The sequence below is a fragment of the Lolium perenne genome, chromosome 3 (genome assembly GCF_019359855.2).
Source record: "Lolium perenne isolate Kyuss_39 chromosome 3, Kyuss_2.0, whole genome shotgun sequence".
Lineage (NCBI taxonomy): Eukaryota > Viridiplantae > Streptophyta > Magnoliopsida > Poales > Poaceae > Lolium > Lolium perenne.
In genome coordinates, this window is record NC_067246.2 from 254,774,996 (window position 1) to 254,798,166 (window position 23,171).

Here is a 23,171-nt window from a genome sequence, read left to right on the forward strand (position 1 = left end):
TATTATTCTTGGGAGACCTTTTCTTAACACCGCAGGGGTTGTTATTGATTGCAATAAAGGAAAGGTTACTTTCAATGTCGAGGACAAGGAGCATACCGTTTATTTTCCCAAGAGGATTGAGAAAGCATGTGGAGTCAATACAATTTCTAATGTGAGAACTATCAAAGTGGGAACTATTGATTGTCCAATATATGAGCCTAAAGAAGAATATCAAACTCTTATGATTGGATCCATATCAATACAATTCAAGAAAAGGGAGATGGATAATTATAACTTTGGAGAAGTGTTTGAGAGAGAGACGACAAGCACGGGAAGGCCCTCTAGGACCGCCACTCGATTTCGGCAATCCTATAATGAGGATGTCATCGCGCCAAGCTTCGAACCCGAAGAGGACAATGGAGCCCCTAATGCTTCATCTTTCCCATGTTATGACTTTTTGAGTAATGCAGGGTTGCTGGATGATTTCTTGACCCTCGTTGGTAAGGCGGGCTTAACCACCTATATGGAAGATGAAAGGGAGCAATACTATATGCTCACTAAAATCTTTGTGGAGAGCTTTAAGTTCAACAACAAGCACTTCCACCCAACAGTTGCATTCACGATCTATGGTAATGATGTTACTATGAAGTTGAAAGATTTTTGTGCTGCATTGGGTATTGCCCCTGTAGGTACAGCAAAGAGGATCGAGGACAATCCCAGGGCCCTGCTTGAGCTCTATCGAGAGATCACCAACGATGATTGCCGCACCATTCAGCGTGGCAAGATAAGAAATATCCAACTCCCCGCCATTAAGTATTTTTCTTATTACCTTGCTACTAGCATTCTTGGTAGGGAGAACACTAGCAATATTTCTAGCTATCATCTTGCTTTCTTAATTGCTGCACTCACTGGAGAGACACCTTATCATCTTGGTGCTCTTATTGCTCGCCGCTTGTCTAGTAGGGGGCCTATTTTTGGAGGAATTATTGCATCACGCATTTTAGCACATCTAGAATTTCCTCTTGATCCTACTGATGTGCAATTAACTCCTATAAGGCTTGATATTGCTGCTATGAAGAACCATCAATTTGTTACAGCTGACTCTAGTTCAGATAATATGGTCTATAGAATGTTGTTTGCTGACGGGGATGAGAGGGAAATCCCTTTGCCACAGCCAGATTTGTTTAGTGTTGACAGGAAACCATGGTCGCGCTCTAAAGAGGAGGTGGATGAGAAAATGAAGATACAAGGCTTCCACCAGCAGCATGACTCCGAGGACGCCGAGCCCTCCTACGACTACACCGTCACGTATCCGGGTGCTTCTTCCAGCACATACCCGGAATATGACCCATCTTCGTCGTACTACGGAGGTTCTACTTCGTGGGCACCATGGGATTGAACTCCACTTAGGCCAAAAGCCTAAGCTTGGGGGGAGGTATACCGGCATCACTCATTCTTTGCATATTATGGTTGCTGGATACTTGTATATACGTGTTTTGCTTCTTTGAGTGGTTTTCTAATGAGAGGGAGATGATATTTGGGGAAGTGCTGATTGAAAACAGATTCTGGACTGATACCATAAAAATTCTCAAAAACAGCCAGAACGTTATTTTGCGAAGCCAATTTTTGAGCATGTTCCCCAGATTGTTATCTAACTTTCATTAGTTGAACACTTTTCGATTTAGGCAGCGGAAGAATTTCTTAAAAATCGATTACTGTACTGCTGTCAAGTTTGACGAATTCCTGCTGCTTTGGGTTTATGTGACTTTTCTAGTTTTCATTTTCTTGTTTTTTCTTTGTTTCTTTCCTAAAACACAAAAAGACCAAAAATATTTCTGTTGTTTCTCTTCACCATTTGTTTATTTTGGTTTCTTGCTTTTATTTTGCTTTATTTGCTATCGTTGGTTTGCTATAAAAAAATCGAAAAAGATTTTACTTTGTTTGCTTGTTTCCTTTTATTCTTGTTTCCAATTCGAAAACACCAAAAATATTTGCTGTTCTTCTTTGGTTTTGTAAAGTTCATCATGAGTTCAATGGTCTTTGGTGGCTGGAGCGTGGTTTTCATTCCAAATTATTCAAGCTACACAAGTGAAAGGCAATAATGACGATCTACGACAATTCGACTGTGGTGAGAGGCTGGTATGAACTCTATTTGTTTTCATTTTTGTACATATACTCATCCATGTGAGCATGCTTAGTTGGTTCATGTGAGGTATATGTCATTTAAGAAAGTCTAGTAGTTCATGATCTCTCATGATTAGCTCCAATTTATTAATATGAGTAGCATGTCATGGATGTTTGCTTGCATTGTTTTATTCATAAATAGGTATGACATTGTGGTATCTTTCTCTGAATAATTCATTTGAATCGACTTGGCACATGCTCACGCATGCATATGACTGAACAAAAGTCAACTAAGCCTCGATGATTTAATTTGCTTCAGAGTTCTTGTATCACTTTTATGCCTCAGTTAATTTATTTTGCCGCAAGCATGATTATGACAGTTACTGCTCTCTTGATTGTCGCTCCCCAGTCTATTGCTAGCCTTCACCTGTACTGAGCGGAAATGCTGCTCGTGCTTCCAAACCCCTGAAAACCAAGTTGTTCCAAAGTGTCCACCATAAATACCTATACATGGCATTTCAAACCATTCCAAGTAAATTCTCATGCGCTACCTTTAAACCTTCAAAATGCTTCTCAATTTGTGTTAATGTTTTATAGCTCATGAGGAAGTATGTGGTGTTTATCTTTCAACCTTGTCATTTACTCTTGACGGACTTTCATAATGGACTAGTGGCACATCCGCTTATCCAATAATTTTGCAAAAAGAGCTGGCAACGGGGTTCCCAGCCCCGATTAATCAAACTTCATTAATAATTCTCTTCACATGTTTTGCTCTGATTCATCAGTAAGCAACTTAATTTTGCAAATAGACACTCCTCCATGGTATGAGATTGATTGGAAGGCACCCGAGGATTCGGTTAGCCATGGTTTGTGTAAGCAAAGGTTGGGGGGGAGTGTCACCCATAATAAAACTAAAATACGTGTGTAAACAAAAGAGAAGAGGGATGATCTACCTTGCTGGTAGAAATAACGTCCTTCATGGGAGCCGCTCTTGAAAGTCTGGTTGGCGAGGTAGTTGGTGTACCCATTACCATTCGTTGACAACAACAAACACCTCTCAAAATAATCTTACTCCTGTTTTAAAAATGAAAAGCTCTAGCGCATGTTAATCCCTGCTTCCCTCTGCGAAGGGTCAATCTTTTACTTTTATGTTGTGTCTCCATCCTTTCTTTGAGCACTTTCTTGAGAGCACAACTGTCATTCTTAGTATAATATGCTTGTCTCAAAATATGATTGATTGTGGTATAACTTTGATGCTTTTATCTTTGACAATCTCTATTTGTAGTCTTTGTATGAACCTCAGAGGTGCCTGAGCATTTATGTTTTGCTATTCAAATACAGGCAAGCGAGATACCACTCTATCATATCCTTTTATGAACATTGCAATCCTGCTTATAGACATGATTCATGATGCTTATTATTAATTGTTGGTACCTTTCCATGATTGACATAGCTATTAGATGATTTTATTTGCATGTACCTTATTATGAACTGCCTAAGTGTTAGCCATATCATGAGAATATTTACATCATATGAACAAATGTGTTCGTGAAAGTTCTTTTATCGCGTCAGTTGTTAACTGAATTGCTTGAGGACAAGCAATAAGCTAAGCTTGGGGGGATTTGATACGTCCAAAACGTATCTACTTCCCCGAACACTTTTGCTATTGTTTTGCCTCTAATTTGTGTATTTTGGATACAACTAACACGGACTAACGCTGTTTTCAGCAGAACTGTTCTGGTGTCTCGTTTTTGTGTAGAAATCCAACTTTCAGGAAAATCCTCAGAATTTATGCGAAAGGTCTTATTTTTCTAGAAGATTGACGGAGCCAGAAGGGAAAGCCAGGTGGAGGCCCGAGGGCCCCACACACTAGGGCGGCGCGGCCCAGGAGGGGGGCGCGCGGCCCTAGCGTGTGGCCCCCTCGGCCGGCCTCCGACGCCCTCCTTTGGACTACTTAACGCCTTCGACCTAAAAACGCACGGGGAGAAGTGGAAGTTGCCAGAAACCTCCCAGTACGCCGCCACGATCGCGAAACTCCGTCTCGGGACCAGAAACTCCGTTCTGGCACTCCGCCGGGACGGGGAATTGGAGGAGATCATCGCCGCCATCACCACCGACGCCTCTCCATCGACCAGCAATGTTTCCCCCATCGATGTGTGAGTAATTCCCCCGCTGTAGGCTGAAGGGGATGGTAGGGATTGGATGAGATCGGTCATGTAATAGCATAAGATTGTTAGGGCATAGTGCCTAGTGTCCGTAATTGGCACTTTGATGATATTGTTGCAACTTGTTATGCTTAATGCTTGTCACTAGGGCCCGAGTGTCATGATCTCAGATCTGAACATGTTATTATTTCATCATGATATGCATTATTTTATGATCTTACCTGCAAGTTGTATACACATGTCGCTGTCCGGAACCCGAGGCCCCGAAGTGACAGAAATCGGGACAACCGGAGGGGATGGCAGTGATGTGAGGATCACATGTGTTCACGGAGTGTTAATGCTTTGCTCCGGTACTCTATTAAAAGGAGTACCTTAATTTCCAGTAGATTCCCTAGAGGCCCGGCTGCCACCGGCTGGTAGGACAAAAGTTGTTGTGCAAGTTTCTCATTGCGAGCACGTACGACTAAATATGGAACACATGCCTATGGATTGCTTTGTACTTGGACACCATTTTATTATTATCTGCAAATGCCCTGCTTTGATTGTTACATGAGTTTCTCTCATCCATGCAACGCCCGTCATCCATCCCTGTGCCTACAGTATTTTAATCCTGCTGTTTACTAAAATCACTACTGCTGTCTCTGTTACTCTGCTGCTGTTATTTCACTACTACTACTGCTATAAAACTGTTAGTACTGATAAACTCTTGCGAGCAAGTCTGTTTCCAGGTGCACCTGAATTGACAACTCCGCTGTTAAGGCTTTCAAGTATTCTTTGTCTCCCCTTGTGTCGAATCAATAAATTGGGTTTTACTTCCCGCGAAGACTGTTGCGATCCCCTATACTTGTGGGTGATGGCGTGTAACTCACACGTTCGTTGGGAACCCCAAGAGGAAGGTATGATGCGCACAGCAGCAAGTTTTCCCTCAGAAAGAAACCAAGGTTTATCGAACCAGTAGGAGCCAAGAAGCACGTTGAAGGTTGATGGCGGCGGAGTGTAGTGCGGCGCAACACCAGGGATTCCGGCGCCAACGTGGAACCTGCACAACACAACCAAAGTACTTTGCCCCAACGAAACAGTGAGGTTGTCAATCTCACCGGCTTGCTGTAACAAAGGATTAGATGTATAGTGTGGATGATGATTGTTTGCAGAGAACTGTAAAACAAGTATTGCAGTAGATTGTATTCGATGTAAAAGAATGGACCGGGGTCCACAGTTCACTAGAGGTGTCTCTCCCATAAGATAAATAGCATGTTGGGTGAACAAATTACAGTTGGGCAATTGACAAATAGAGAGGGCATGACAATGCACATACATGACATGATGAATATTGTGAGATTCAATTGGGCATTACGACAAAGTACATAGACCGCTATCCAGCATGCATCTATGCCTAAAAAGTCCACTTTCAGGTTATCATCCGAACCCCTTCCGGTATTAAGTTGCAAGCAACAGACAATTGCATTAAGTATGGTGCGTAATGTAATCAATAACTATATCCTCGAACATAGCATCAATGTTTTATCCCTAGTGGCAACAGCACATCCACAACCTTAGAACTTTCTCGTCACTTGTCCTGCATTTAATGGAGGCATGAACCCACTATCGAGCATAAATACTCCCTCTTGGAGTTACTAGCAAAAACTTGGCCAGAGCCTCTACTAACAACGGAGAGCATGCAAGATCATAAACAACACATAGGTAATAGATTGATAATCAACATAACATAGTATTCTCTATTCATCGGATCCCAACAAACACAACATATAGCATTACAGATAGATGATCTTGATCATGTTAGGCATCTCACAAGATCCGACAATGAAGCACATGAGGAGAAAACAACCATCTAGCTACTGCTATGGACCCATAGTCCAGGGGTGAACTACTCACTCATCAATCCGGAGGCGACCATGGCGGTGTAGAGTCCTCCGGGAGATGATTCCCCTCTCCGGCAGGGTGCCGGAGGCGATCTCCTGAATCCCCCGAGATGGGATTGGCGGCGGCGGCGGCTCAGTAAGGTTTTCTGTATCGTGGCTCTCGGTACTGGGGGTTTCGCGACGGAGGCTTTAAGTAGGCGGAAGGGCAACGCGGGGGGCCACACGAGGGGCCCACACACTAGGCCGGCGTGGCCAGGGGCTGGGCCGCGCCGCCCTGTGGTGTGGCCACCTCGTGGCCCCACTTCCTTTCCCCCTCGGTCTTCTGGAAGCTTCGTGCAAAAATAGGACCCTGGGCTTTGATTTCGTCCAATTCCGAGAATATTTCTTTACTAGGATTTCTGAAACCAAAAACAGCAGAAAACAACAACTGGCTCTTCGGCATCTCGTTAATAGGTTAGTGCCGGAAAATGCATAATAATGACATATAATGTGTATAAAACATGTGAGTATCATCATAAAAGTAGCATGGAACATAAGAAATTATAGATACGTTTGAGACGTATCAAGCATCCCCAAGCTTAGTTCCTACTCGTCCCGAGTAGGTAAACGATAACAAAGATAATTTCTTAAGTGACAATGCTACCAACATAATCTTGATCAATACTATTGTAAGCACATGTAATGAATGCAGCGATTTGAAACAATGGTAAATGACATGAGTAAACAATTGAATCATAAAGCAAAGACTTTTCATGAATAGTACTTAAAGACAAGCATCAATAAGTCTTGCATAAGAGTTAACTCATAAAGCAATAATTCAAAGTAAAGGTATTGAAGCAACACAAAGGAAGATAAAGTTTCAGCGGTTGCTTTCAACTTGTAACATGTATATCTCATAGATATTGTCAATGTAAAGTAATATAACAAGTGCAATATGCAAGTATGTAGGAATCAATGCACAGTTCACACAAGTGTTTGCTTCTTGAGGTGGAGAGAAATAGGTGAACTGACTCAACATAAAAGTAAAAGAATGGCCCTTCGCAGAGGGAAGCATCGATTGCTATATTTGTGCTAGAGCTTTGGTTTTAAAAACAAGAAACAATTTTGTCAACGGTAGTAATAAAGCATATGTGTTATGTAAATTATATCTTACAAGTTGCAAGCCTCATGCATAGTATACTAATAGTGCCCGCACCTTGTCCTAATTAGCTTGGACTACCGGATCATCGCAATACACATGTTTTAACCAAGTGTCACAAAGGGGTACCTCCATGCCGCCTGTACAAAGGTCTAAGGAGAAAGCTCGCATTGGATTTCTCGCTATTGGTTATTCTCAACTTAGACATCCATACCGGGACAACATAGACAACAGATAATGGACTCCTCTTTTATGCATAATCATGTAGCAACAATTATTTTTCTCATATGAGATTGAGGATATATGTCCAAAACTGAAACTTCCACCATGGATCATGGCTTTAGTTAGCGGCCCAATGTTCTTCTCTAACAATATGCATGCTCTAATCATAAGGTGGTAGATCGCTCTTACTTCAGACAAGACGAACATGCATAGCAACTCACATGATATTCAACAAAGAATAGTTGATGGCGTCCCCAGGAACATGGTTATCGCACAACAAGCAACTTAATAAGAGATAAAGTGCATAAGTACATATTCAATACCACAATAGTTTTTAAGCTATTTGTCCCATGAGCTATATATTGTAAAGGTAAAAAATGGAAATTTTAAAGGTAGCACTCAAGCAATTTACTTTGGAATGGCGGAGAAATACCATGTGGTAGGTAGGTATGGTGGACACAAATGGCATAGTGGTTGGCTCAAGGATTTTGGATGCATGAGAAGTATTCCCTCTCGATACAAGGTTTAGGCTAGCAAGGTTATTTGAAACAAACACAAGGATGAACCGGTACAGCAAAACTCACATAAAAGACATATTGTAAACATTATAAGATTCTACACCGTCTTCCTTGTTGTTCAAACTCAGTACTAGAAATTATCTAGACCTTAGAGAAACCAAACATGCAAATCAGATTTTAGCATGCTCTATGTATTTCTTCATTAATAAGTGCAAAGTATATGATGCAAGATCTTAAACATGAGCACAACAATTGCCAAGTATCACATTATTCAAGATATTATACCAATTACCACATATATCATTTTCCGATTCCAACCATATAACAATTTAACGAAGAAGAAACTTTCGCCATGAATACTATGAGTAAAGCTTAAGGACATATTTGTCCATATGCAACAGCGGAGCGTGTCTCTCTCCCACACAATGAATGCTAGGATCCATTTTATTCAAACAAAACAAAAACAAAAACAAACAGACGCTCCAAGTAAAGTACATAAGATGTGATGGAATAAAAATATAGTTTCACTAGAGGAACCTGATAATGTTGTCGATGAAGAAGGGGATGCCTTGGGCATCCCCAAGCTTAGACGCTTGAGTCTTCTTGATGTATGCAGGGGTGAACCACCGGGGCATCCCCAAGCTTAGAGCTTTCACTCTCCTTGATCATAGTGTATATCATCCTCCTCTCTTGATCCTTGAAAACTTCCTCCACACCAAACTCGAAACAAACTCATTAGAGGGTTAGTGCATAATCAAAAACTCACATGTTCAGAGGTGACACAATCATTCTTTATACTTCTGGACATTGCACAAAGCTACTGAAAGTAAATGGAACAAAGAAATCCATCTAACATAGCAAAACAGGCAATGCAAAATAAAAGGCAGAATCTGTCAAAACAGAACAGTTCGTAAAGACGAATTTTTAACAGGCACCAGACTTGCTCAGATGAGAAAACTTAAAACTAATGAAAGTTGCGTACATATCTGAGGATCACGAACGTAAATTGGCATAATTTTCTGAGTTACCTACAGAGAATTTTACCCAGATTCGTGACAGCAAAGAAAACTGTTTCTGCGCAGTAATCCAAATCTAGTATCATCCTTCTATTAGAGACTTTACTTGGCACAACAATGCAATAAAACTAAGATAAGGAGAGGTTGCTACAGTAGTAAACAACTTCCAAGACTCAAATATAAAAACAAAAATACTGTAGTAAAAACATGGGTTGTCTCCCATAAGCGCTTTTCTTTAACGCCTTTCAGCTAGGCGCAGAAAGTGTGTATCAAGTATTATCAAGAGATGAAGCATCAACATCATAATTTGTTCTAATAATAGAATCAAAAGGTAACTTCATTCTCTTTCTAGGGAAGTGTTCCATACCTTTCTTGAGAGGAAATTGATATTTAATATTACCTTCCTTCATATCAATGGTAGCACCAACAGTTCGAAGAAAAGGTCTTCCCAATATAATGGGACAAGATGCATTGCATTCAATATCCAAGACAACAAAATCAACGGGGACAAGGTTATTGTTAACCATAATACGAACATTATCAACTTTCCCAAAAGGTTTCTTTGTAGAGTTATCAGCAAGATTAACATCCAAATAACAATTTTTCAATGGTGGCAAGTCAAGCATATTATAAATTTTCTTAGGCATAACAGAAATACTTGCACCAAGATCACATAAAGCATTACAATCAAAGTTATTGACCTTCATCTTAATGATGGGCTCCCAACCATCCTCTAGCTTCCTAGGAATAGAAGCTTCGCGATTTAGTTTCTCTTCTCTAGCTTTTATGAGAGCATTTGTAATATGTTTCGTGAAAGCCAAATTTATAGTACTAGCATTAGGACTCTTAGCAAGTTTTTGTAAGAACTTTATAACTTCAGAGATATGACAATCATCAAAATCCAAACCATTATGATCTAAAGCAATGGGATCATTGTTCCCAATGTTGGAAAAAATTTCAGCAGTTTTATCACAGTGCGATTTATAGCTTTAGCAGCTTGTGCAGTTTTTCGCGCTTTGCATTAGAAGTGGAAACATTGCTAACACCAATTCTTTTATTATTATTAGTAGGAGGTGCAGCAACTTGTGTAGCATTAGCATTACTAGTGGTGGTAATAGTCCAAACTTTAGCTATATTATTCTCTTTAGCTAGTTTTTCATTTTCTTCTCTTTCCCACCTAGCATGCAGTTCAGCCATTAATCTTATATTATCATTAATTCTAACTTGGATGGCATTTGCTGTAGTAACAATTTTATTATCTATATCCTCAGGTTTAGCAGCCATTTTATTAATTAAAGAAGATTGTGACGCAGACATGTATGAGATTCGGGTTTCAGCATTTGCAAGTTTAGTTTGTAACCCAGAGATCTCCATATTCAGATTTTCAAGTTGATTTCCTATATTCTTCAACAAGGTAGATTGCTCATTCATAGTTTTAGTAAACAATTTATTTTGCTCATATTGTGATTGCTTAAAGTTCTTGGTTGATCTTTCAATTTCTAACATCTTTTCCTCATTAGGTGAAGCATATCTACCATAAGAGTTACCATTAGCAGGATATGGTCTAGAATTATTATAATTGTTATTTTTAATGAAATTCACATCAACATGTTCTTTTTGAGCAACCAATGAAGCTAATGGAACATTATTAGGATCAATATTTGTCCTATCATTCACAAGCATAGACATAATAGCATCAATCTTATCACTCAAGGAAGAGGTTTCTTCGACAGAATTTACCTTCTTACCTTGTGGAGCTCTTTCCGTGTGCCATTCAAAGTAATTAATCATCATATTATCAAGAAGCTTTGTTGCTTCACCAAGAGTGATGGACATAAAGGTACCTCCAGCAGCTGAATCCAATAGGTTCCGCGAAGAAAAATTCAGTCCTGCATAAAAGGTTTGGATGATCATCCAAGTAGTCAGTCCATGGGTTGGGCAATTTTTAACCAAAGATTTCATTCTTTCCCATGCTTGTGCAACATGCTCAGTATCCAATTGTTTAAAATTCATTATGCTACTCCTCAAAGATATAATTTTAGCAGGGAGATAATATCTACCAATAAAAGCATCCTTGCATTTAGTCCATGAATCAATACTATTCTTAGGCAAAGATAGCAACCAATCTTTAGCTCTTCCTCTTAATGAGAAAGGGAACAATTTTAATTTTATTATGTCACCATCTACATCTTTATATTTATGCATCTCACAAAGTTCAACAAAATTATTGAGATGGGCAGCAGCATCATCAGAACTAACACCAGAAAATTGCTCTCGCATAACAAGATTCAGTAAAGCAGGTTTAATTTCAAAGAATTCCGCTGTGGTAGCGGGTGGAGCAATAGGTGTGCATAAGAAATCATTATTATTTGTGGTTGTGAAGTCACACAACTTAGTATTCTCAGCAGTATTCATTTTAGCAATAGTAAATAAAGTAAACTAGATAAAGTAAATGCAAGTAACTAATTTTTTTGTGTTTTTGATATAGCGAACAAGATAGTAAATAAAGTAAAACTAGCAACTAATTTTTTTGTGTTTTGATTTAGTGCAGCAAACAAAGTAGTAAATAAAATAAAGCAAGACAAAAACAAAGTAAAGAGATTGGATTGTGAAGACTCCCCTTGCAGCGTGTCTTGATCTCCCCGGCAACGGCGCCAGAAAAAGAGCTTGATGGCGTGTAACTCACACGTTCGTTTGGAACCCCAAGAGGAAGGTATGATGCGCACAGCAGCAAGTTTTCCCTCAGAAAGAAACCAAGGTTTATCGAACCAGTAGGAGCCAAGAAGCACGTTGAAGGTTGATGGCGGCGGAGTGTAGTGCGGCGCAACACCAGGGATTCCGGCGCCAACGTGGAACCTGCACAACACAACCAAAGTACTTTGCCCCAACGAAACAGTGAGGTTGTCAATCTCACCGGCTTGCTGTAACAAAGGATTAGATGTATAGTGTGGATGATGATTGTTTGCAGAGAACAGTAAAACAAGTATTGCAGTAGATTGTATTCGATGTAAAAGAATGGACCGGGGTCCACAGTTCACTAGAGGTGTCTCTCCCATAAGATAAATAGCATGTTGGGTGAACAAATTACAGTTGGGCAATTGACAAATAGAGAGGGCATGACAATGCACATACATGACATGATGAATATTGTGAGATTCAATTGGGCATTACGACAAATTACATAGACCGCTATCCAGCATGCATCTATGCCTAAAAAGTCCACTTTCAGGTTATCATCCGAACCCCTTCCGGTATTAAGTTGCAAGCAACAGACAATTGCATTAAGTATGGTGCGTAATGTAATCAATAACTATATCCTCGAACATAGCATCAATGTTTTATCCCTAGTGGCAACAGCACATCCACAACCTTAGAACTTTCATCATCGTCCTGCATTTAATGGAGGCATGAACCCACTATCGAGCATAAATACTCCCTCTTGGAGTTACTAGCAAAAACTTGGCCAGAGCCTCTACTAACAACGGAGAGCATGCAAGATCATAAACAACACATAGGTAATAGATTGATAATCAACATAACATAGTATTCTCTATTCATCGGATCCCAACAAACACAACATATAGCATTACAGATAGATGATCTTGATCATGTTAGGCAGCTCACAAGATCCGACAATGAAGCACATGAGGAGAAAACAACCATCTAGCTACTGCTATGGACCCATAGTCCAGGGGTGAACTACTCACTCATCAATCCGGAGGCGACCATGGCGGTGTAGAGTCCTCCGGGAGATGATTCCCCTCTCCCGGCAGGGTGCCGGAGGCGATCTCCCGAATCCCCGAGATGGGATTGGCAGCGGCGGCGTCTCGAAGGTTTTCCGTATCGTGGCTCTCGTGACCGGGGGTTTCGCGACGGAGGCTTTAAGTAGGCGGAAGGGCAACGCGGGGGGCCACACGAGGGGCCCACACACTAGGTCGGCGCGGCCAGGGGCTGGGCCGCGCCGCCCTGTGGTGTGGCCACCTCGTGGCCCCACTTCCTTTCCCCCTCGGTCTTTTGGAAGCTTCGTGCAAAAATAGGACCCTGGGCTTTGATTTCGTCCAATTCCGAGAATATTTCTTTACTAGGATTTCTGAAACCAAAAACAGCAGAAAACAGCAACTGGCTCTTCGGCATCTCGTTAATAGGTTAGTGCCGAAAAATGCATAATAATGACATATAATGTGTATAAAACATGTGAGTATCATCATAAAAGTAGCATGGAACATAAGAAATTATAGATACGTTTGAGACGTATCAGTGGGTCATCACCCCACAAGATCCACCATACGATTACAAATAAACATAAAAGGATCAATGCATGTAAACAACTTGATACTATATCAACCCCTATAGTGGTGTAGCAATCCTCAAATTATGCCGCCACCCATGTTGGGTAATAGCTTCTGATACGTCTCCAACGTATCTATAATTTCTGATGTTCCATGCTAATTTTATGACAATACCTACATGTTTTGCTCACACTTTATAATGATTTTATGCATTTTCCGGGACTAACCTATTAACAAGATGCCACAGTGTCAGTTCCTGTTTTCTGTTGTTTTTGGTTCCAGAAAGGCTGGTCGGGCAATATTCTCGGAATTCGACGAAACAAAAGCCAAACCTCCTATTTCTCCGAGGGACACACGAAGCCAGAAGAGCAAGCCAGGAGGAGGCCCACGGCCTCCAGACCATACTGGGGCGCGGCCTAGGAGGGGGGCGCGCCGCCCTATGGGGTGGGCCCCCCAGGCACCCCTCGCACCGTCCTTTCGCCTATATAATCCCTCGCGATGTGAAAACCCTATATCAATCGACGAAACTCCAGAAAGACTCCAGGGGCGCCGCCGCCATCACGAAACTCCGTTTCGAGGGACAGAAGTCTCTGTTCCGGCACGTCGCCGGGACGGGGAATTGCCCCCGGAGTCATCTCCATCGACACCACCGCCATCTTCATCGCTGTTGCTGTCTCCCATGATGAGGAGGGAGTAGTTCTCCCCCGAGGCTGAGGGCTCTACCGGTAGCTATGTGGTTCATCTCTCTCTCCCATGGTGTGATCTTTATGTGATCATGAGCTTTGTATCACTATTAATCTATGTGCTACTCTAGTGATGTTATTAAAGTAGTCTATTCCTCCTCCATGATGTAAAGTTGACAGTGTGTGCATCATGTAGTACTTGGCGTAGGTTATGATTGTAATCTCTTGTAGATTATGAAGTTAACTATTACTATGATAGTATTGATGTGATCTATTCCCCCTTTCATAGCTATTGTTGACAGTGTGTATGCTATGTTAGTACTCGGTCTAAATTGCAACGGTCTATTATGCACTCTAGAGGTTACTTTAATATGAACTCCGGATGTTGTGGAGCTTGTTTACTCCGGCTTGAGGTGTGCTTTTATAGCCCTACACAATGAATGGTGTTTGTTATCCAACAAGAGAGTGTTTGAAGTAGGACAAGTGAAGATAAGTTATTTATTTATGTGATCATTGTTGAGAGTGTCCACTAGTGAAAGTATGATCCCTAGGCCTTGTTTCTAAGCATTGAAACACCGTTTCCAACAAGTTCTGCTACATGTTTGCTTGCTGCCATTTTTATTTCAGATTGCAATTACTACTTACAATCATCCATATTACTTGTATTTCACTATCTCTTCGCCGAACTAGTGCACCTATACATCTGACAAGTGTATTAGGTGTGTTGGGGACAAAAGAGACTTCTTCTATCTTAATTGCAGGGTTGCTTGAGAGGGATATCTTTGACTTCTACCTCCCTGAGTTTGATAAACCTTGGGTGATTCACTTAAGGGAAACTTGCTGCTGTTCTACAAACCTCTGCTCTTGGAGGCCCAACACTGTCTACAGGAATACAAGCGTGCGTAGACATCAAGCTATTTTCCGGCGCCGTTGCCGGGGAGGTAAGGTAAAAGGTATTCACATCCTCCGACTACTAAGCTATTTCCTAGCACTGTTGCTGGTGTGTGAGTGCTCGAAGCTATTTCCTTTAGATCCTGCAATTATATCTTTTTGTTTCTTGTTTTTATTTCACTAGTTAGGCTTAATGGAAAACAACAAAAAAATTAGAGATCTTTATGAACTTTATATTAAATTAGGACATGATGTGTTTGAAGAGAGAATTAAAAAACCCATGGAACTTTGTTTGCAAAATAGTTGTAACAATGTTATTAGCATGATCTCTTTGAACACTATTATTGCTAATGCTATGGAAGAATTTAAGCTTGGGGAAGCTGGTTGTGACATTTTTAGCCCCCCAAGTTTTGAGGAGAAAATTTTCTTCGATAATACTTTGCCTCCCATTTATGATGATTATAATGATAGTGGTATTTTGGTGCCACCTACTATGGAGCATAAAGTTTATTATGATTATACCATGCCTGCAAATTTATGATGATTACAATGATGGTTGTGATAGTTTTACTCCCACTATTACTAATAAAATTACTTATGTGGAGAGTAATGATACTTTTATGCATGTGAATAAGAATGCTTTACGTGATAGTTATATTGTTGAGTTTGTTCATGATGCTACTGAAATTTATTATGAGAGAGGGAAACATGGTTATATGCATCTTAATAATATTAAGTTTCCCCTCTTTATGTTGAGAATCTTGAAGTTACTCGTGTTTTATCTTCCTATGCTTGTCACTTTGTTCTTCATGAATTTATTTGTGTACAATATTCCTTTTCATAGGAAGTGGGTTAGGCTTAAATTTGTTTCATACTTGCTTTTTGATGCTCTTTTTGCTTCAACTCTCATCCTTATGTGAGCATCATTAAAATTACTGAGCCCATCTTAATGGCTATAAAGAAAGCACTTCTTGGGAGATAACTCATGTTTTTATTTTGCTACTGTTTTGTTGTGTCTTGGAAGTTGTTACTACTATAGCAAACTCTCCTTATCTTTATTTTATTGCATTGTTGTGCCAAGTAAAGTCTTTGATAGTAGAGTTGATACTAGATTTGGATTACTGCGCAGAAACAGATTTCTTGCTGTCACGAATTTGAGTAGATCTCTCTGTAGAAAACTCAGAAAAATCTGAGAAAAATCATGAGTAATCCTCAGATATGTACGCAACTTTTATTCAATTTGAGATGTTTCATCTGAGCAAGTTAAGTGCCTCGAAAAAATTCGTCTTTACGGACTGTTCTGTTTTGACAGATTCTGCCTTTTATTTCACATTGCCTCCTTTACTGTGTTTGAGTGGATTTCTTTGCTCCATTAAATTTCAGTAACCTTGGGTAATGTCCAGAAGTGTTGGGAATGATTGTGTCCTCTCTGAACATGTGAATTTTTGATTATGCACTAACTCCCTAATAAGATTGTTTTGAGTTTGGTGTGAAGGAAGTTTTCAAGGATTAAGAGAGGAGGATGATATAATATGATCAAGAAGAGTCAAAAGTCTAAGCTTGGGGATGCCCCCGTGGTTCATCCCTGCATATTTCAAGAAGACTCAAGCATCTAAGCTTGGGGATACCCAAGGCATCCGCTTCTTCATCAACAACTTATCAGGTCACCTCTAGTGAAACTATATTTTTATTCGGTCACATCTTATGTGCTTTACTTGGAGCGTCTGTGTGCTTTTATTTTCGTTTTGTTATTTTCATTCTCTGAATAAATTCGGATCCTAGCAATCCTTGTGTGGGAGATAGACACGCTCCGCTTTTTCATTTGAACACTTGTGTTCTTCGTTTTACTTTTAATGTTCATGGCAAAAGTTGAAAGCTGCTGCATTTATTGCTATTTGGTTGGAAACAGAAAATGCTTCATGTGGTAATTGGTATATGGTCTTGAATAATTTGATACTTGGCAATTGTCTTGAGCTCTCAAATAGATCATGTTTAAGATCTTGCATCACGTAGTTTGAACCTATTAGTGGAGAATTGCTGTAGAGCTTGTTGAAATTTGGTTTGCATGATTGGTCTCTCTAAAGTCTAAATAATTTCTGGTAAAGGTGTTTGAACAACAAGGAAGACAGTGTCGAGTCTTATAATGCTTGCAATATGTTCTTATGTAAGTTTTTCTGTACCGGTTCATACTTGTGTTTGCTTCAAACAACCTTGCTAGCCAAAGCCTTGTACTGAGAGGGAATGCTTCTCGTGCATCCAAAACCTTGAGCCGAAACCTATGCCATTTGTGTCCACCATAACTACCTACTATGTGGTATTTCTCTACCATTACAAAGTAAATTGCTTGCGTGCTACCTTTAAAATTTCATTCCTTGTCTTTGCAATATATAGCTCATGGAAAAGTAGCCTAAAAAACTATTGTGGTAAAGAATATGTAGCTTATGTATCTTATTTCTTATAAGTTGCTAGTTGAGCGGTAACCATGTTTCTGGGGACGCCATCAACTATTTTTGTTGAAAATCATGTGAGTTGCTATGCATGTTCGTCTTGTCTGAAGTAAGGGTGATTTGTCATGATTAAATGGTTTGAGTATGCATATTGTTAGAGAAGAACATTGGGCCGCTAACCAAAGCCATGTATCATGGTGGAAGTTTCAGTTTGGACATTAATCCTCAATCTCTTATGAGAATATTATCTGTTGTTGAATGCTTATGCATTAAAGAGGAGTCCATTATATGTTTTCTATGTTGTCCCGGTACGGATGTCCTCAAGTTGAGATCTATCAAAAACGAGAAATCAAATGCGATCTATCTCCTTGGACCTTTGTACAGGCGGCATAGAGGTACCCCTTTGTGACACTTGGTTGAAACATATGTAATGCAATGATAATCCATGGAAATCCAAGCTAATTAGGACAAGGTGCGAGTGACAAGGGATTAACTTATCAATGCCTACGTATTGTAGACTAGGGTTTAGTTGGAAGTAGAGGGCAAGTAGATCTCGAAGGTTTCAGCCGAAAAGTACTCGACGATTATGAAAACTAGGGTTGCGTAAACAATGAATCGATCGCTATCTTTGTCCCTCGACTCCCCCTTATATAGGAGGTGGAGTCGAGGGATTCGTAATACACAAGTTTACAGAGTCCGGGAGGGTTTCCAACCCGTCCCGTAAGATTACAAGTAGTATTCCTAATACAACTCTAGCTTTCCTTGATAACAACTTGGGCTTCCGAATCTTCTTATTCATTGAGTCGTGGGCCTTAAGCAAATCCCCGGGTACTATCTTCGGCAGGCCCATTGGGGATGCCTATGTCAGTAGCCCCCGAGATTTTGCTTGAATTGAAGAATCATGGAAAATCTCCAACTTTAGTTATTCAATATTTCTGCCAAATTTATCGCATCTCTTTAGATACGCAATTCTATATTGTACAGGGATAATGGTAGTTGGGGCTAGTTCATATGACGGATCAGGTACTAGTTAACTGCTCTAGTGGCAATCTGCAAAAACCTACTTCAAGATCACGTCCCTGGACATGAACTCGGGATACTGGTGTAAACTTCGACAGGTGCCGCTTAAGGTCTTACCATTCTGTCGAGTCCCAGTCATATTTTATCGGGTACCTAACACGTCCGTTAGGATTTTTCTTCGTATCTGTTGATACGGAAAAAAGTAGCAAACCGACGTCAGAGACGGCGCTACGCCACTCAGAACGGATCTGGGGTCTTACCTTCGCAAAGTTTTGCGGCATTCAGAGATTGTTCACAACTTTGGCGCTCTGAGAATATATTGTCGAGTGCTTTTTCGGCTGCTGGAATAGCACATTTTATTGAGTCAACGGATGACTTATATTGTCCTCCCGATGGGAGTATATTTCGAGTTATTTGTATAACTCGAAATATGCTCACTTCTTCTTTTTCCTTCTCTCTCTCTATATTTTTTTTATAATTTCATCGGGCACGCGAACAGCGTTCCCGATGGGAGTAGCCCCCGAGGCTACAGCCAAGGACTTGTGCTTGGGTGTAGGCTCAACGCCTTATATTACTATATTTTCCTTCTCGAAGTTTTCATATTTATCGGGTGCGCGACCAGCGCTCCCGATGGGAGTAGCCCCCGAGGCTATGAACAAATACTTGCGTTTGATCATAGGCTCTCGCCATTTCTATTTTGTCATATTGGAGCTCTTTTCTTTTTTCTAAAGTAGCCCCCAAGCATTTGGGCAAAAACTTGTATTTGACGAAAGGCTCCCAAAATAATCAACTATCTTCTGCTGTCGCCAATATTTATGAAGCTTCTTAGCCGAATTTTTCCTTTGCTTAGGTGACATCATTGCTGACGATAGCCACGACCGCTGTATCGGGAAAACACGAGAACTGCCCTCTCGCTGCCGTGCGGGCCCAAATTGCTCATCAAGTTGACACATCATGCAAGTGGGGGACACACGTCCTCCGCTTTTCCTGGCGCACGTACTGTAACTCATGTTCTTTCTCGTCTATATGAAATTACTTTTTACCCCTTGTCCACGTGTACACCATCTATCCCGCAATCTCTTCATCCAACGGCGCGTCGATTCACCGCACCGCTATTAAAGGTCATCGTCTTCCTCCGTCAACACTTTCGCTCGCACCGTACCTCTGCTTCTCCTCTGCAGAATCCTCCACTTCTCCATTGCTTCAAGCGCGTAACCTCGCTCGCAACTTTCTCCTCCACGCTCATTGATGCCACCTCGCCCGCGTCTGACCAGGCACAGCACTCCGGAGTCCAAGATGGCCGCCGAAGATCTGGAGTGGGAGAGATCCAAGATCTCCAACCAGGACATGAACCTGCTGAAAAAGCTGGGGTTCACCAAGAAGGAGAACGCACTCCGCTTCCCCAAGGAGGAGAGCTACCCTTCGCCTCCAATCGAGTACCGGGTCAGTTTCGTTGACCACCTCATCCGCGGTCTTTCTCCCCCTATCCATGAATTTCTTCGAGGTCTCCTCTTTGTCTATGGGCTTCAGTTGCATCAGCTGACGCCCAATTCCATCCTCCACGTGTCGATTTTTATCACACTGTGTGAGTGCTTCCTCGGAGTCCAACCTAATTGGGCTCTGTGGAAGCGTATCTTCTGCCTCCGCCGCAATGGCTCCCACAACGTCGCCTATAACATCGGCGGCGTTGTTATTTGTGTTCGTTCTGACGTCGAATACTTCGACGTCAAATTCCTCGACTCCGTCCAAGGGTGGCGCAAGCGCTGGCTCTATGTGCATGAAGAGAGCTCTGACTCGGTGGAGCACAACATCGCCCCTTTCGACGGAGGAGCCAAGATTTTTCGCCGCCGTTCCTGGGACGCTGAAGCTACCGAAGAAGAGAAATTGGCGACAGAGGCGCTGATGACTCGCATCCATGAGCTTCAGAACACCCGTGGCAAAGAGCTATCGGGTATCCAGATTACGGCCTACTTCCTTAGGATTAGAGTGCAACCTCTCCAGGCTCGCAAAAATCCCCTTTGGATGTACGCTGGTGAAGAAGATATCGATAGGATTTCCAAAGATGTTCCTGTGAAGGACTTGGAAAAACTGATCCGAAGAATTTCATCGCTCAGCAAGAAGGATACTATTCCATCCTCTTGCCGCATTACGCCATATAGTGGCGCCAATCCCCTTCCCGAGGTAATTTTTCCTTGACTTCTATATTGTCTTCTCGAGTTTTTAGTATTTGTCGACTACTATCTTGCTAGCTTATTTTGCATAACTTTTTGTCGACACTCTTTATTTTTCGCAGAACCACCCTGTTCTGGCTTCTCTTCCTCCTCTTCCTGAAGGTGGAGAAGTTGAAGAACTTACTGTTGTCGATGATGACAAGCAGGGTACTTCTCGCCCTGAGAGTGAAGTCGCGGTTTCTCAAAAATCCGCGGCTTCCTCTGAAAAAGAAGCCGAGTCTGAGGCCACTTCCTCGACACACTCCCTTCCTCCCACTGTTTCTCCAAGGAATAAGAGGAAAAGGGATGAAGGTGTCGATTCTGGCACCTCCAAGGCCACCGCACCTCCTGCCGAAGAAGTTGGTCCTTCCGAAAAGAAGGCGACTTTCAATCTTTACGTAGATGCCCTTGTCATCTCGTAAGTTCTCTATTGCTTTGTTTGTTTTCCTCTCAATGTTTTTATCTGTAGATTCTTATATTGTCGCCTTTGTATTGTAGCGATGATGAGGATGAAGAGCAACCTATTGACGCGACTGCTCGAACGAGTACGTCGCGTACTTTAATTGTTTCTGAAGCTCAACCTGATGGAGACGAAACTTCGCCTCCACAGCAAATCATCGAGCTTCCTACTCCTCCTGCAAGCCCCCGTGCCCCTTCGCCCAAGAGGGCGAGGGTTGAACTGACCAAGGAGCCTACCTTAACACCTGGTAGCTCCGCGATTCCTCCTCTTGATGATGTAAGTTGCTCTCTTCTTTTCTTCTGTGCCAAATATTTTCAAAGCTGTCAATTCTTTATTGTTTTTTGCTTCTTTTTGCTTTTTGCTGTCGAGTTTTTTCCCTTATTGATGCTTGCTTCTCTTTTTTTTTTGTCAGCCTTTGATGAAGGAATTCATCCGCCTCGGTACCCAATTCGTCGGGTACCGTGATTACGCTAAGAAGGCCGAAGGTAATTTTTTGCTACATATTCGGGCAAATGACCTCTCTCTTCTTTTTTGTCATGATTCTCATAACTGTCGACTATTTTGTCAGAAAACCTTGTGCAAGCCAACAAGCGTGCTGATTCTCTTGCTCATAAACTGGAGCAACAGAAAAAGGCTCTCAAGAAGGCTGAATCTGATGCTGCTGTCATCGAAGATCTCCGAAAAAGACTTCATGAAGCAGAAACTGCTTTGAGCGACAAGACGACCGAGCAGGCTGCTCGAGAAAAAGAAATCCTCAGTCTCTTGCAATCGCAGAGTCGACGTTTTGTTAGTAAGTACTCATATCCTTGTGCATTTCTTCGGGTTGCTTCACTTTTCTCTTTGCGTACTTATTGACGAGCTTCCTCTTGCTTGTCTTTAGGGAGAACACATCAAGAGTATGAATTGGAAAGTCCTGAAGGCGACGAGCTTCTCGACGCGCTTTCGCTCCTTGAAATCCATGGAGATGAAGCACGTGATGGCCTTGCTGACGCCGAAGCAGGTCTGTCGAAGCTTTTCCCCTATTTCTTCCCGAAGAAAGAAGAGCCCAACACTTTTACTGCTCTCGCCAAATGCTTCAACCGGACGGAAGATCTCGGGCTCAAACTTCGGCAAGAAGGCCTGAAGATTGGCGTTGAAGGCACCATTGCTCTGGTTGCCGATAGCCAGCAAAACGTCGACTGGGCTAAAGTTGGCGACATCAAGGAGATGGAGACGAAGAAGTGGCAAACTTTGATTAAAGGTGCCAAGCCTTCCTCAAAACCGATCCTTGACCTCCTCGGTTGCAAGCCAGCTACTGCTCCAAGTTCATCTAAGCCGGAGGTCAAGTAGACCACGCTGTCTTTCTTTCTTTTTCTTCTTCCTTTTTCCTTCTGAAGATGTCACCAAAGTAGCTTTGGCGACACTTACCCTACTAATTTGTTAGAGTATCCTCCATTGTGATGCCTTGTAAATATTGTGAAAATCAATGGAAATCTATGTTGCTTGATGATTGATGTCGAAACTTTTATTTTCAGTTGATATTTGATAACTACACATCAACTCCTTGTCCCTCCGATGTTTTTCCTGCTTCCTCCCACTCGAAGAAAATGCCTGTTGATAGCGAATTCGGTGAAGATTCCTCGAGTAAGGGTTCAATGCAGGATTTGAAGGAACTTCGTCAGCAGCTTCAGTATGCGAAGAAACAAACACTTGTGATGATGGAGCAATCTTGAAAGTCGTCCGAAAGAGAGAAGGTTGCACTACAGCAGGCTCAAGAAGCTATAGCTACCAAGGAAGCCGCCATTTCTGAAGCTGCAGAAGCTACCACCCAAGAGAATTTTATGCTCGAGTTGATGAATGAAGCCAGTTTGGATATGTCAGGTATGCTTTTGCAAACCAAAACTTTGTCTGTTTTTTCACTGTTTCCTCCTTTGAAAATCTTGCGCTGTCGCCAAATTGGTTCCTTTCTAAACACTGCTGCTGAGGACCAAAGAGTAGACGCAAGGACAAATCTCATGGTTAACCTTTCACTTGACCATGGTTCCTTGTTCTAGGCCACTCCAGAACGCACCCGACAGATTGTCAGGTTTCAAGACCGCACCTGTCAGGTTCGTGAGTTTCTTGAGTTCTGTACCAGAACCTTGTCCTTG